At 36.1% G+C, this 16,275-nt stretch overlaps 1 pseudogene; it reads right to left on the bottom strand.

Annotated features, from left to right (window-relative positions):
• Positions 1 to 465: 465 nt before the first annotated feature.
• Positions 466 to 3,599, bottom strand: LOC129065357 (tigger transposable element-derived protein 1-like; annotated as a pseudogene).
• Positions 3,600 to 16,275: the final 12,676 nt, after the last annotated feature.

Raw genomic sequence — 16,275 nt, 5'->3', positions numbered from 1 at the left:
AAGGATGAAGGGCTGTGGATGTTTTGACATTTATTATGAGAGCTAACAGTTTTTGTTATTTTACTAATGCAAGGATTTTACAATTTATTGATCGACACAATATTCCATCCGTTAAAAACCAAAGATAAACCAACTGGCAAATCAAGTATATATATTTTAAAATTAAAACTGTAGCCAGCCATCATTGTTAATAAAGGCTAAATATACCATGCACTTCACATTTAAGTCTCAATACACAAACCTTAGAAATATTGAGGGTTCCTTTCCAGACCACTGCAATAAAGTGAATATCACTATAGTGGGAGTCACGTATTTTTAAAAATTTCTCAGTGCATATAAAAGTTACGTTTATATCATACTGTAGCCTCGTAAGTGTGCAATAACATTATGTCTAAAACATGTACATATTTTAATTAAAAATACTTTATTGCCATCTGAGCCCTCAGCGAGTCGTACACATTTTGCTCAGGGAATGCCTTGCCTCAATGCAATTGGCTGCTGACTAACAAGTATGGTGGTTGCTGATTTGGGGGTTGGCTGTGGTAATTTCTAAAAAAAGTCAACAATGAAGTTTTCCACATTAATTGACTCTTTCATGAACAATTTCTCTGTAGCATGTAATGCTGTTTGATACACTCGAGAACTTTCAGAATTGGAATCTGCCCTCTCAAACTTTGCCACTGCTTTCTCAACTGAGCTTATGCGACATTCCTAATCCTTTGTTGTCATTTCAATGACCTTCACAGCGTCTTCACCCGGAGTGGATTCCACCTCAGGAAAGCACTTTCTTTGCTCGTTCGTCCATCACGGTTTCATCAGGCCCCACTGCTAATTCCAGTTCTCTCGCTATTTCCACCTCAGCCTCAGTTACTTCCTCCACTGAAGTCTCGAACTCCTCAAAACCATCTGTGAGGGCTGGAATCAACTCCTTCCAAACTCCTGTTAATATTGAGGTTTGGACCTCTTCCCATGAATCACAGATGTTCTTAATGGCATTTAGAATGAATAATCCTTTCCTGAGGGTTTTCAACATACTTTTCCCAGATCCATCAGCAGAATCACTATCTATGGCAGCTATAGCCTTATGAAATATATTTCTTAAATAATAAGACTTCAAAGTTAAAATTACCCTTGGTCCACGGGTTGAATGCTGTGTTAGCACTGATGAAAACAACATCGGTCTCGTAGCTCATCTCCTTCAGAGCTCTTGGGTGACCAGGTGCATTGCCAATGAGGAGGAATCGTTTAGAAGGAGTCTTTCTTTCTGATCAGTAGGTCTCAACAGCAGGCTTAAAATACTCAGTAAACCACGTTGTAAAGAGAAGTGCTGTCCTCTAAGCTTTGTTTTTCCATTGATGGAGCACAGGCAGTAGATTTTGCATCATTCCGTAGGGCTCTAAGATTCTTCAGAGTAGGAAGCGAGCATTGGCTTCAACCTAAAGTCACAGCTGCATTAGGGCCAAACGAGAAATTCAGCCTGTTCTTTGAAGCTTTAAAGCCGGACATCGACTTCTCCTTTATAGCTATGAAAGTTCTAAATGACATCTTCTTCCAATATAAGACTGTTTCATTGGCATTAAAATTATGTTTTGTGGCGTAGTTCTCATCACGTTAGCTAGATCTAAATGACTTGCTGCTTCATCTTGCTCTTTTATGTCCATGGAGACGGCGTCTTTCCTCAAACCTTATGAACCAACCCCTGCTAGCTTCAAACTTTTCTTTTGTAACTTCCTCATTTTCTCAGCATTCATAGGAATGGAGAAAGTTCGGGCTTTGCTCTGGCAGAGGCTTTGGTTTAAGAGAATATTGTTGCTGGTTTAATCCTCTATACAAACCAATAGAAAACTTGGTCCATATCAGCAATTAGGCTCTTGCTTTTGTTTTTTATTTTACATTTTTAAAAAGTATTTTATTTATTTATTTTCAGAGAGAGAAGAAGCAAGGGATAAAGAAAGGGAGAGAAGCATGTGACAGAAACATCAAGTGGTGGCCAGCAAACCGGCGACCCTTTGGTTCGCAGGCCGCTGCTCAATCCACTGAGCCCCACCAGCCAGAGCTCTTTTTCTTACCATTCATCTGTTAACTGGATAGCACTTTTCATTTCCTTCAAGAACCTCCTTGTGCATTTCAAACTTAGCTAACTGTTTGACTCAAAAGGCCTAGCTTTTGGCCTATATTGGCTTTTTGTATGCTATCCTTACTAAGCTTAATAATTTCTAATTTTTCATTCAAAGTGAGAGATGTGGAACTCTTTCCTTTACCTGAACACGTAGAGGCTACCTTAGGGTTACTGACTGGCTTAACTTTACTATTGTTGTGCCTAGGGACTGGGAAAACCTGAGGAGAGGGAGAAGGAGAGAGGAAGGCCACTCAGTGAAGCCATCAGAACACGCAGAACATTTATCAGTCAAGTTTGCCATCTTATAAGGGTGTGGTTTGTGGTATCCCAAGCAATTACAATAGTAACATTGGCCATAACAAATATAATAATAATGAAAAATGGGAAACATCATTAGAACTAACCTAAATGGGAGACAGAGATGCAAAATGAGCAAATGTTGTTGGAAAAATAGTCTTGCTTGACGTATCTTGCTTGCCCCAAATCTCCCAGTTGTGAAACATGCAACATGTGTGAACCACAATAAAGCACAGTAAAATGAGGTTGCTTGTATTAAAATGGCAGGTCAGTCTTGATTATTAATGTTAGCATTGCTTATTAATTGGCTCATAGCAATGTCTAGGACAAGCATTTCTCTGGTTATTATGTGGAGACATGCAGGCTATTTCCCAAAGGAACCATCTTTCTTTTTTTTAGTTTAATTTTTTTCTCTGAATAACTGTAGTCCTGACCTTTTATTCTACAAAAATCAACAACAGACATTTCACTCTTTATTAAAAGATTGATTTCCAGAAACTTGGGGCTCAACTGAAAAAAAAATAAAGTTTATTTAGAAAAACATCCATGTTACTGACATACATTTTTTGTCAGACAACAAATGACATTTTACTTGGGTATTGAAAACTAAGCAGGTCAACCTTGTTTCTAAGTTGCAAATAAAATCTAAATGATAACATGTACTCTAGGTGGGAACCCTGAATGAACCCAGTAGAACATGAAAAAAAAAACCAAAACAACAAACCCAAACTTTTCAGGCTTGAAATTGAGCTACTTCATTTAGTCCCTCAAATATACAGCAAGCAGAAAACCTCCTCTTCTTTTTTTCTTTAAACATTTTATAGATAATCATACATTTGTACAATAAATGTACAGAGTCAGGCACTTGTGACATAATTTATTTGGAGACAAACTATGTTCTCAAAGTCACTGCAATAATTGGCTTTTCTAAATACAAGTTTCAGCAGGAGAGAAATTCTCTATGTTTAGCAAGAGACAAATACCCCATAAGAATGTTCCTTCGCACAGAAAAGGAAAATTAAACATGGGTATTCCCATCTGTTTATATGTTTGTCACTGTTACAATGCACATTTGAAAACTAAGCATTATTTTAAAAATATACGGGAGGCAGAGCATTACTGGCTTGAAAGTTTAATGCGTTACCTTCTCTTCCATCTCTGGTATTTCAGTCGACGAAGGCATGGTGTCAGTGAACTCTTGTGAGAACTATCGAAATTCTGAAGGAAACTCAAGCTTGGTGGGCCGTTTTGCAGAGGGATTTGTATAAATGCTCTGATACAATCATACCTGATTGTATGATTGTATCAGAGCAAACACACAGATCCACCTTCTGGAAGACAACTTGAGTCCCATATTTTTATGACAGTTTTTTGGGGGTAGAATCAGCAGCTTTGAATTTAGATTCATAACAGCCCTGGCTAGTATGGATTGAGCACCAGCTTGCAAACCTAATGGTCGCCGGTTCGATTCCCAGTCAAGGCACATGCCTGGGTTGCCGACTCCCCAGGAGGGAGCACGTGACAGGCAACCACACATGGATGCTTCTTTCCCTCTCTTTCTTCCTCCCTTCCCCTTTCTCTAAAAATAAAATCTTTAAAAAATTTAGATTTGTAGCTCTCAGTTGGAAGAATATTTTTAATAATTCAGCAATGAATGTATTAATTTGAAGACTCTATCTGAATCCCTAGTACAGCTAGTGCCTGCAGTTGAGTGCTGTTTGCTATTATGTGTTTCCAAATGTTTTGCAAATTAGAAAGATTTTGGAAAAATGCAGAATAGTGTTATAATAGACTCGCTGTGAATAACATACATTTATTCACTGGAGCCACAATCTGTCATTTATAAAGACTAATTTTGTGTAATATTTTCTCCTATGGTAGAGCCGTGTGCTAGCAGATGTACAAAAGAAGTCCATATTCTTTTAAAATCCAAGTCTGTTACCTGCTACTGAAAAGCAAGAATAACAGGAAAATGTCATAAAAGGGATCACTTTTTAAGAGATCAGGTGCTTTGAGTCAATAATAGAAGAACAAATCTAATAGTAAATGTTAATTTATTTGTTAATTTTGCTCTCTAAGGGATCTTTGCTTCAACTTTGTAATAGCCACTTTATGTACAAAGCTGGTGTTTATTCATGTGCCGTCAGGACCTTAGCAACCAAATGGAAATTTCTAATAATAGAACTTATTCACTATTGATTCAATAAGGAAACATACGTGTGTCAAATCCTGGGCTAAGTACTAAATACTCACTGAAAAGTATTTTACATTCCCCTTTTGCTGAAACAGTTCATGTATAGACAGACATTTCCATCATACCCCTTGACTAACAGAGAGCTGATATTTATGTTACATAAATTTTTAAATAACTTGGGAAAATTCCCAAAATAGAAACTATATGAAAAAGCAGGAAACAAAATTAAATCCATTGTATAATCACAGCGCGCGCGCGCGCACACACACACACACATAAATTTTGTGTGACCCAAATTTCTTCATGTTAATATGGAGTTAGTTAGCTAACTCTTCAGGGGTTTTGGACTTAGTTAATCTATAGTCTCAGAATATAAAATTTTCTTCTTAATGCATTTCCTAGGATGCATCTCAAAAAGAAAACAACTGCTGACAGCTTTTTGGTTTAAAAAGTCAATTAACACAGAGAAGAATTCACCCTTTTTAATGGACAGCTCTATGATTATATACCATGTGTAGAATCATATAACCATTTCCACCATCAAAATATGCAATATTTTTATTCTCTCCAAATTCCCTTTAGCTCTTTTGTAGTCATTACCTATCCCACTTCAAAACCCTGGGAAACCTGTTTCACTTTGTATAGTTTTGTTTTTTCCAGAATATCATATAAATGGAGTTCTACAGTACGTATGTAGCCATTTGAAGAGCTTCTACTGCTTACCTCAGTCATGCAGCGGTGTCCAACCTGCGGCCCAGGATGGCTGTGCATGCGGCCCAACACAGCATCTCACATTTACTTAAAACATAAAGAGATGTTTTTGTGATTACGCGTCACAATGTATTTAGTGTGTGGCCCTGGACAACTCTTCTTCCTCTAGTGTGGCCCACAGAGGCCAAAAGGTTGGACACCCCTGCTTAGCGCATTTGAGAATTATCCTTATTGCTGAGCGGATCAGTAGTTCATTTTTAGTTTTAGTGGTATTCCTTTATAAGGATGTAACCCAGTTGACTCATTCATCTACCAGATTGAGGGACATTTGGGTTGGTTTTGGTTATGGGTAATTATGAATAAAACGAAAATATTTATATGCAGGTTTTTTGCGTACATGTTGATTTTCATTATTATAAGATAAATATCCAGAAGTGGGGTTATTGAATGATATGATAAGAGTATCCTCAACTTATACTAAAAACTGTTGCATTTTTTTTTACCCTGAATAAGTTCCAGTTGTTCTGTATCATCACCATGAATTGGAAATATAAGATTATTATTACTTTTTTAAGTTCAGCCATTTCAGTAGGCACGAGGTGGTACCCTATTGTGGTTTTAGTTTTCATTTTATTAATGAAAAGTGATATTTTTATGTACTTATTTGCCATTCATGTATCTTCTTAAGTACCTCTCAACATTTTCTTATTTTCAAGTGTTGAGATTCTCATATATTCTGAATACAAGTTTTTATTTTTTATCAGATATTTGTTTTCAAATATTTTCTCCCTGTCTGTGGCTTCTCTTTCCACATTATTAACAGTATTATTTCAAAAGCAGATATGTCACATTTTCATAAAGGAGAATTCATAAAGTTTTGAATATAGATTTTTAAAAATTATTATTAAGAAATGTTTGTTTGACTGCAGTTTATAAAGATTTTCTCCTATGAGCAGTAACCAAAAAGCTCCCCAAAAGCAAAGTCCCAGGACCAGATGGATTTACAAGGGAAATCTACCAAAGGTTTAAACAAGAGTTAGTGCCTTTGCCCCGCTCCACCCAGCTCCCTCCATCCGCAGCCTTCACCACATTGTGGGAGGCAAAAAGAGAGGAAATGCGGGACACCTGTAATAGTGTCAATAATAAAAACAACAATATTAAAAATAAAATAAAGTCGGGAGATTAGTTTGGACTATCTGACCTGGCCCAAGGTAATCAAAAAGTTTTTAAGAGTAGAAAAGCTATATAAAAAAAAAAAAAGAATTGGTGCCTATTCTTCTCAAACTCTTCCAAAAAACTGAAGAAGAAGGAACGTTTCCAAACTCATTCTACAAGGCCAAATACCAAAACCAAACAAGGACACCACAAAAAAGAGAATTACAGACCAATATCCCCGATGAACATAGACACAAAAATCCCCAATACAATACTAGCAAACCCAGTTCAACAGCCCATTAAAATAATTACACAGCGTGATTAAGTGAGAATTATACCAGGAATGCAAGGGTAGGTCTACATTTTCAAAGCAATTAATATGATTCATCGCATCAACAAAACCACAGATAAAAATCATATGATTATCTCAATAAATGCAGAAAAAGCATTTGACCAAATTCAACATCCATTTATATGGTCAATTAATCTACGACAAAGCAGGCAAGAACATTCAATGGAGTACTGGCACTCTCTGCAGCAAGAGGTGTTGGAAAAACTGGACATATACAGGAAAAAAAATGAATCTGGACCACACTCTTAAATGATATAAAAAAAAAACCCTCAAAAAGGATTAAAGACTTAAATGTAAGATCAGAAACCATGCAGCTCCTAGAAGAACATGAAGGTACTAAACTATCTGACCTCAGTCTGGGTAATATCTATTTTGGATATTTATTTATTTATGTATAGATGGTGTACAATATTATATCGGTTAGGTTAGTTTCACATGTGCATTGTAGTGATTTGATATTTTTCTATCTTGCGATGTGATCACCCCACTAATATTACTCCTCAAGCAAGGGAAACAAAAGCATAAATAAACAAGTGGGACTTCATCAACCTAAAACGCTTCTATACAGCCAAATAAACCATCAACAAAATGAAAAGATAACCCACTGAATGGAAGAATGTCCTTGCAAATGTTATGTGTTATAAGGGGTGGATATCCAAACCACAGGGTCCGGCAGTAGTAACGCCCGCTTGAGTGTGGTTGGTAGGGTAATAATATGGGTATAATAATTTATAGTTTTCATTTGAACATTTCACCTAAAATGCCACATGGTGCGCTTGAGTGCGATAGTGTTATGTTACAGAATGTCATGTTTATGATTTTTGTAATAAAAGATTTTGTAATAAAAAGGGGCATTATTTGTGTTGGACCCTGTATATGAGAAACTCATACAACTCAGTAACAAAACAAACAAATAAACAATTTGATCAAAATGTGAGCTAAGACCAACAGATCAGGAGACCATTGACACCGAAAGAGGAAGTTGCATGTGGTGATCATCAAAAACAAACAACAGGTCATGCCCGAAGAGCTTGCCAAGAGGTTATTGATATAAGCAAAAAAGAGATGCAGCCTACACACCCAATTTGCCTGAGGTTGGCTCTGAACTTTTCTGTCTTTTATTATGAGATCTTTAATAACCCAGAAGTTGCCTGCACTCTGGTCAAAGCAGCTTTTGATGAGGCCATTGCAGAACTTGATCCACAGAATAAAGACCTACAAAGACAGTACCTCCATCATGTGGCTGCTTAAGACAGAAAACTAACTACATACAGGGTGTCCTCCTTCCTCCCTCCAGGAGCCTTTGTACACATCTCCATTCCTTGTTCCATTTGGATTGCCTAGAGCAAAGAAGTCCATTCTTGGGTATGGAATCAACTATTTATAGGCTTTTCACAGTGCAGCTTTGGAGAGACGCCATTCATCGATTTGTGTTTGTCTTGGCCTTCCTGGAGTGCAGGAAGAAAAGTAGTTTTCTACTTTTCTGCTGTAGAAAACTAGTTTTTTATTGTTCAAGTACAGTTTTCTCCATTTCCCCACTACCGCTCCCCCCTCCCCCGTCACCCCCACCTCCCACCCTCCGTCCTACCCCACTTTGGCTTTGTCCATGGGTCCTTCATAGGTGTTCCTTGACGGCTCCTCCCTTTCTGTTAGTAGCGTCATTTCACATCAACATAAGTACCTTCCAAATACGCGGAAGACTAAAAGTGTATCTGGTATTTAATCACCTGAACCAGCTCTGCAAGAGATTGTGCTTCGTCTTACTGTGACGACATAAAATTGCAGTCAGTGACAATTTAAAGAGTGTTCTATGCATACATAACTCCTTAGTTCCTGTATTTGCTCTCTTACTCTGCCTTGGGGGTTGATTTCAGTAAGCAACTTTTCCATGTTCTTTATGAATTCCTTTTTGGTAGGAATCCAGAGGTATCAGATTGAGTGGAAAGGCATTTGTCATTTCTGGGCTGGGTTTCCAAACTGAAAGGCCTCCTGTGTCCCATAGGACCTCTGTCCTGTGTGTCTGTGGCAGCAGGGAGCGTCTGTCTTCACTCTTACCTTGTTGCTGTTTCAGCTGACAACATCCTTTCCTAAAAATATTCACTGACGTTGCTAAAAAAAAATGAGCAGAGAACATGGGGAAACATTTCTCCAATGACGACGTCCAGATGGCCAACTGACATATGAAAAGATGCTCAACATCACTAACCTTCAGAGAGGCGCAATCAAAACCAGAATGAGATACCACCTAACACCAGTCAGAATGGCTGTTATCAAAAAATCAGCAAATATCATGTGTTGGCGAGGATGTGGAGAAAAGGGAACCCTCGTACCCTGTGGGTGGGAATGCAGATGGTGCAGCCGCTGCGGAGAGCAGTGTGGAGTTTCCTCAAAAGTCTAAAAATAAATCTACCATACAACCCAACAATTCAACCTCAGGGTATTTATTCAAAGAAAACAAAAACACTTGTTCAAAAGATACGTGGAAGAAAACAAATATAGGTGCAACTTGATGTTCACTGCAGTGTTATTTGCAATAGCCAAGATATAAAAGCAACTTAGGTGTTAATCAATAAATGTGTGGATGAAGAAAAAGTGTAATATATTTATAACACAACAGTAAAATATAATGGAATATTACCTAACAATAAGGAAGAATAAGATCTTGTCATTTGAAACAACATGGATGAACCTACAAGGGATTCTGCCAAGTAAAATAAGTCAGACAAAGACAAATACTGCATCGTGTCACTTACATGTGTAATCTACAAAACCAAAGAAAACAAAAGCAGACTCATAGAAATGGAGACCAAAGAGATAGTTGCCAGAGGAAGAAGGATTGGGGAAGTGGGGGAAAAATTTGAAGGGGAATATAGTCAATGGTATTGTGATAAGTTTGCACAGTGACAAATGATGACTAAAATCAGTGGGGTAGACAAATGTCAAATCACTATACTGTACACCTGAAGCTAATAAATATTGTACACCATCTATATGTAAATAAACAAGTAAATATAACCTCAGGGGATTAAAAAAAAGATTTTCTCCTATACTTTCTTTTATAAGTTTTACAGTTTGGGCAAAGATTTTGAGCTATGATCAGTTTTGCGTTGTTTTATTCTTTCTTTTTTTTAAAAATAGATTTAGTTTTGAAGCACTTTTAGATGCACAGAAATATTGAGCAAAATTATAGAGGTTCTCCGCATACTCCTGGACCCTTCAAATGCATAGCTCTCCCCTTATCAACATCTCCCACCGGAGTGGCATATTTGTTACAATTAAACCTACATTAACATATGGTTATCATCCAAAGTTCAGACTTTAAGGTTTATTCTTCATGCTGAATATTTTATGGGTTTGGAAAAATCATGATGACACGTATTCACTATTATATTATCATTTAGATCTTCTCCCCCAATCCCTGGCAAACAACAGTTTTAATGTACTTCATAATTTTGACTTTTCCAGAATATCATATGGTTTGAATTATACAGTATGTAGGTAGCCTTTTCAGATTGGCATCTTTAATTTAATAATATGAATTTAAGCTCCATCGATGTTTTGCAGTGGCTTGGTTAATATTTCAAAAAATATTGTAAAATGTTTCATCCCACAGTTCATCTATTCATTCACCTACAGAGAGTCATTAATCTTAGTTGCTTCCAATTTGAGAATTATAAATAAGGCTGCTATAAACATCTGTGTGCAGATGTTTGTGTGAACATAAGTGGTCATCTCTTTTGATTATATACCATGGAACACAATCGCTAAATCATACGGTAAGACTGTTTGGTGTTGTGAGAATCCACCAAGAATGTCTTCCAAAATGGCTACCCATCAGCAATCAATGCGAGTTCCTGTTGCTCCACATGCTTCCCACCATTTCATGGTATCAGTGTTGTGAGTTTTGGCTATCCTAATAGGGGTGTGGTGGCATCTTATTGTTGTTTTAATTTTCTATTCCCTGATGACATATGTTGAACATTTTTTCATGTTTATTCATATATATGACACCTCATATATATATGGGGTGTCTGTGAAGGTCTTTGGCCCATTTTTAAATTAGGTTATTTCCCTAATTTATTGTCGCGTTTTAAGAGAGCTTTGTGTATTTTGGATAGCAATCCATTACCAGAAAAATATTTTGTGAATATTTTTTCTCAGTCTGCGGCTTATCTTGTATTTATCTTGGTAGTGTCTTACACAGAGAAGTTTTTAATTTTAATGAAGTCCAGCTTATCAATTGTTTCTTTCATGGATCGTACCTTTATATTGTGTTTTGAGTTACTTTTTATAGAAGGTGTAATGTAGGGTTCTAGGTTCGTTTTCTTGCATATGGAAACTCAATAGAGCAGCATTTGTTGAAAGATTATACCCTGTCCATTGATTTGTCTTTCCAGATTTATTGAAAATCAATTTTTCATTATATTCTATTCTGTTCCATTCTGTTCTATTCTTTAGAATTTCATCAATAACACAGTGACAAATTTATTTTGGCATTATAAGACTTGCAAGTATTAGAGGCCCTCCAAATTTTTCTTCTCTTATCAAAACTGTTTTGGTTACTCCCTGAGCTTTTCCATATACATTTTAGAAAGAACTTGACAAGTTTGAAAACATCATGCTGCAATATTGATTGCAATTGTGTTGAATCTATGTATCTCTTTAGGGAAATTGACATCTTAACAATACAAAGTCTTCCGCTCCACAAACATAGTATGTTCATATGTGTTTCTCCATTTATCCAGATTAACAAATTATCAGTGCTATGTAGTTTTCAGCATGTAAGATCTGTACATGGTTTGTAAAATTTACATTTCTGTATTTTACATAATTTTGAAAAGCTGTAAATGGTATTGGATTTTAAATTTTGGTGTCCAAATCATTTTTTTAAAGCTTTTATTTATTTATTTTTTATTTTAGAGAAAGGGAAAGGGAGGGAGAAAGGGAGAGAAACATCTATGTGTGGTTGTCTCTCTCACGCCCCCTGCTGGGGACCTGGCCTGCAACCCAGGCCTGTGTCCTGGCTGGGAATCAAGCTGGTGATCATTTGGTTCACAGGCCAGTACTCAATCCACCGAGCCACACCAGCCAGGGCCTGGTGTCCAATTGTTAGTTGCTACTGTATACAATTGATTTTTGAATGCTTGTTTTGTTTCTTGAGACCTTGCTGAGCTCATTTATTAGTTCTAGAATTTTTTTCTTTTTGCAGATTCCTTGGCATGACAAAATGTCAGTAACAAGCTTTGTGTTGGTTTTCATTACAATATACCATTTGAAACTCTTGACTCAGTTGAAATATAAATACCATTTAACAGATTTTATTGTAGTGTTATATATATTCATATGTAATAAATGAAAATCTTGCTGTGGATGAAATTCATTCTCTTCTTTTATTCACATAACATTATTGCTGATAATTTTCGTGTTTCAATTCTTTGTAAGTATGGCTGTAAGTGGCTTCATGATATTTCATCCAACCCATGTTTAATTATGTATGTGTTTTTATCTATCTTTGGACACTCGGTGTTTTCCAGTTTCGATTACCATGAACAATTTTGTGATAAATACATGTATGTGCATGTTTTTGTGCTCGTCAATATACAATCTTTTCAAACAATTTTCAGAGAATAGACTCTAATAAGTGAAATGACTATGCTAGGAATTTTAAAAAAAACAGTTCTAAATTCTTTGCTTTTCTTCAGAAAGCACGTAGCTAATCTATAATGGAAGTTAAAGGACTCACGGACATGAGCAACTCCGTGGTGATGTGGGGTGTGGGAGGGGGCGGGTGGACGCGGAGGAGGCCGTAAGGCGATATATGGTGATGGGAAAAACACAAAGAAACGCTATTAACATAAATCAGTAAAATAGAAGTAAATTATTTTCATTGTAAATCTTAAATAACATTATCTACTGGGGAAAACAAGAGTTAGTTCCAAATTAACACAGTAAGATATATCTAAAATTCTTCATTAATTTCATTTTAATATCAAACACATTTAAAATTCTTAAAGTTATTTGTCTATATTTAACCACCATTATTAATTCCCTTTATATAATTTACAGCATTTTATGTTGAAATAACTGGTATAAGAAGAGGACATTGAAAATGTGTATGAAAAAAAGATACACAAGCCTTATCCTGTCATATTCTTCTCATTAGCTTAATGCCTACAAAAATGATGGTGGTTAGATGTTCACAGTCAAACTCCTTTCGTTATACCAGATTAGGCTGATATGTCTAGTTTACATAATTATACTTCCACTTATGGAGGCCTTTGAGACGTTATCGATTTGACAGTCATCATAAATAATATGAGACTAAAGGAAATGGTCCATAAGGTAACTACTCGTGGTTTAATTCCTCTCATTAATCGAGCTCATTGTTTGTGGTTTACGCCTGCTCTACCCAGTGATATTTATTAGCCCCGTTGTTCTTACCATCATCCATATGCGAGCCTGCCGATCAATGACGGTTATTACTTAATGAACATGTAATGGAGTGCAGGTCTGAAGACTCCTAATCGCTCAGTACAGTTCTGATTACAAATTACCAAAAAATCCTTCAGTTTGCTTTTACCAACACCTTCAGCAGTAATCAACTTCATCACTAGGAATCTTGAATAAAATTTTGAGTCTTACCTTCATTATTTGTGCTCTCAAGTACCTAGGAAAGAGGGTTCTTTCAAAAAATGGTGTTAAAGAGTAGTAGAACACACTTTTTAATATCAAGGAGAACTGAGTTTGTATCTTTCTCCAAAGTCTATTAGCTAAGTTATCTCAGAGTAGGTAAGGTATCAACTTCTCTTAAGTTTATTTTCCTTATTTGAAATAGTTGAAAAATTCCTAATTTATGGGGTTGTGGTGAGGAGAGTTAAAGACCTTAACATGAAGTGCGCAAGGAATGGTAGCTGCTGTTAGTATTACTAATTATAGAAGACTTTCTTCATTAACACTGGGATTTCTGCTTCATTTCAACCTCCGAAAATGTTTTGTTTTTCTTTTTAATTTCATATTCTCTACAATACTGGTGGGGTGTGTGTGTGTGTGTGTGTGTATGTGTGTGTGTGTGTTTAAAAACACACATAACTCAACATATTAGGCTTTCAAATTTTTAAGCAGCTAATATTATAGCTCTAAAATCACACTGAAATTAATTGATGGTATAAATGCATAAGTTTAAGTGAAGAGGTATTTTGTTACGCTTTATTGGTCTTTTTGCTGTCATATACTCATATTGCAGTACATTATGTCCTGCAGTTAAATGTTAGACTCAGTAAACCTTGTATTGGGAAGCTTAGGTGGGGCTGATCGTAGAGAACAATTTATATTTAGGACTGAGTATGTTCCTCCAAGAAAATAAAAAGTAAATAACATAAAATGCTATTCAATCTGGCATATCTCAACCTCGTGTATGGGCCAAATAAGTATTTTGACATTAAGAGTAGATTTTGAATTCTACATTTAAAGTTGGAATATCCTACTGTTCGTTGTGCAAGTCGTCGATTTGACAGGAAGACAGAACGGTAGGACGAGAGACACCTAGCTCTTCTGCTGTACAAATTGACCTCATTTTGGGGACAATGTCTTTTTAAGTGGTTATAATGTTTTCTAGTCTTAGCAATATTAAAGATGCAGTTCTAGGAAAGAAGGTTTTTTTGAATTTTAAAAGCAATATCAAATAGTATTACATAAAATATCCCCTTAAACGGCATTGCTTGGATAACGTGAGACGGACGGTCCTTGCAAAAGTTTATTGACTTCTGAGTAAAAGTTTACATAAATCTTTAAGGCATACACATGCTGCAAATTATTGTCAGATGATATGAGCAAATGGCAATAACGAGCTTCAGTGAAAAGGGATTATATTAATTAGTTTTACTAGTCGGAAGTTGCAGTTTTATTTATTTATTTATTTTTTTAAAGCTGGATGCAATCCAGAATCTGCCACTAGGTGTATAACTCTGAGCAAATTACTCCACTTTTATATGCCTTAGTTCTGTAATCTGTGAAATGGAGAATAATATTATATTGTTATGATATTATGTCCCATAGGCTTGTTGTGAGAATTAAATGATAAAATGCACAAAAGATGCTTTGTAGGTTCCTGGCACACAGTAAGATTTCTTTTAGGCAATAACATCACTAGTTAGGTGTTACTGAAATTAATAACTTGAAATATTATTTTTCCTGTTTTGGGAAAGGGAATCTTGCAGTCTGTTACACCTATAGCTCTGACTAAACCTTAATATATTTTCCTCCAACCAATACCATTTCATGAGAATCTCTTCACAGTGTGGTTGCTTCTCGCACGCCCCCTACTGGGGACCTGGCCCACATCCTAGGCACCTGCCCTGACTGAGAATCGAACCAGCAACCTTTTGGTTCACAGGCCGGTGCTTAATCCACTGAGCCACACCAGCCAGGGCTCAAGACTTAACTTTTATAATGTAAGAAGAAACAGCATAGTTAATAAAGCTTTGATTAATTTGCATATTCCTCTCATATATATATATATATTTTTTCTATAAACAGTTTTTTCTTTAGTGGACAGATTGTTTTCTAATCATAATCCTGTTTCTTATGTGCCTTATCCTCTACTTTAATTTCTAATCTTAAATGTATCTGAATTGATACTAGTTCTTGCCTCCTCCTTGAGACTCCCATCTAGTATGCAATTTTCTGTGCCTGGCACCTGACTCTGAGCATGGTTAAATCTATATAATTCATGTTTGTTTGTTTGTTTTAAGTAAAAATTCAAGAAGAGATCTGCCTTTCTGAAGATACTGTCTCTGCAAAACATTTTCTACAACTATGAGCTGTAGGATTTTTGCTTTTGCTGAAATGATAGAAAACTTATTGAGCACAATATGTGGCCTAAAATCAAGGTTAATATGTCCTGTTTACTCAAATGCACATGTTAACCTATAAAATATCTGTTAAAGAACAAACGGACAGTGACCAGAGAGGAGGGGGAGGGGCCTAACAGGGGAAAGAAGGGGAAGGGTCGTCAAGGACCACGTGTAAAGGGCCCGTGGACAAAGCAACGCGGGGGGGGGGGTAGGACCGAGGGTGGGAGGTGGGGGTGGGTGGGGCAGGGGAAGGGGAAAGTGGTGACAGGAAAATGGAGACAACTGTACTTGAACAATAATAAAAAAATAAAATAAAATAAAAAAGAATTTCTTTGGCTCTGGGTTGTCCATATCTGCATTTTTCTATAGAATTGTTTTTTAATTTTTAGAAACGCTTTAAATAACAGGATATTAATTCTTTATCTGTGATAGAGTTTGCAAATATTTTGTCAGCTTACCATTTTATTTTTATGTATGAATGTTATTTGGAAGGAGGGCATAAAAATTATTTTATCTTACATATTTATCAACTCATAGTGCTTATGGATTTTGAATCATATGAAATATTTTTCTCATCTATTTCTTCATCTAGTAA

This window comes from Pteronotus mesoamericanus, unplaced genomic scaffold, assembly GCF_021234165.1.
Source record: "Pteronotus mesoamericanus isolate MK-2021 breed Mesoamerican mustached bat unplaced genomic scaffold, CSHL_Meso_final contig_177, whole genome shotgun sequence".
Classification (NCBI taxonomy): Eukaryota; Metazoa; Chordata; class Mammalia; order Chiroptera; family Mormoopidae; genus Pteronotus; species Pteronotus mesoamericanus.
Note: the sequence above shows the minus strand (reverse complement) of the source record. Positions and strands in the feature narration are given on the sequence as shown.